This window comes from Marmota marmota, unplaced genomic scaffold (assembly GCF_001458135.2).
Source record: "Marmota marmota marmota unplaced genomic scaffold, marMar, whole genome shotgun sequence".
Classification (NCBI taxonomy): Eukaryota; Metazoa; Chordata; class Mammalia; order Rodentia; family Sciuridae; genus Marmota; species Marmota marmota.
Window position 1 is genome coordinate 7091529 of NW_026000016.1, and position 705 is coordinate 7092233.

At 36.9% G+C, this 705-nt stretch overlaps 1 non-coding gene across 1 annotated transcript; it reads left to right on the forward strand.

Moving 5' to 3' along the window:
- The first annotated feature begins 255 nt into the window (after positions 1–255).
- On the forward strand, positions 256–362 carry LOC125618570. Its single transcript, XR_007349909.1, has one exon. It is a non-coding gene; the product is annotated as a U6 spliceosomal RNA (small nuclear RNA).
- Positions 363–705: the final 343 nt, after the last annotated feature.

Here is a 705-nt window from a genome sequence, read left to right on the forward strand (position 1 = left end):
AAGGAAGACCTCCTATACACATGAATCACTGGATCCAGGAAAATCATTTATCTGGCTCAAAAGCATGAAAGGAAATCAACTAGATCACCTTCATTTTCTAGAAAAAAAATCATCAACTGTGTGAATGGAAGTCCTTCTGGATCAGAAGACCTCCTACTGTCAGATTAAAAAGACGTTATCAAATCCATGCAAGAATATCCAGGACCAAGAGGCAATTTATCAGATTAGGAAAGTTCTTTAATCAAGAAAACACATGTGCTGGCTTCGCCAGCACATATACTAAAATTGGAACAATACAGAGAAGATTAGCATGGCCCCTGAGCAAGTATGACATGCAAATTCATGAAGCATTCCATATTTTTTGTGCTGTGAATGGATAATTATGAATGTAGTGCATTCCACTATTGTCATGTATGTAAGAAATAAATAAATAAGTAATAATAAAAAAGAAAACACAGATATGTAGAAGAAAACACATGCTTCAAGAGACAGTGGACCTTCTTACAGCAGGGAAAGTATTATTTCCAGTAATAATTTGCAGTTTGGGAAATAACTACTCTTTATCAATACCTACAACCTCTAAACCCACATCTATGACTATGAGGAATGGGGACTGAACAGGGTGGGTTTTGAATAGTGTGCTCCATATCAGAACTGGATCCACCCAACAGTCAGAAAAAAGCAGTATGAACCCTTTAGGGCAGG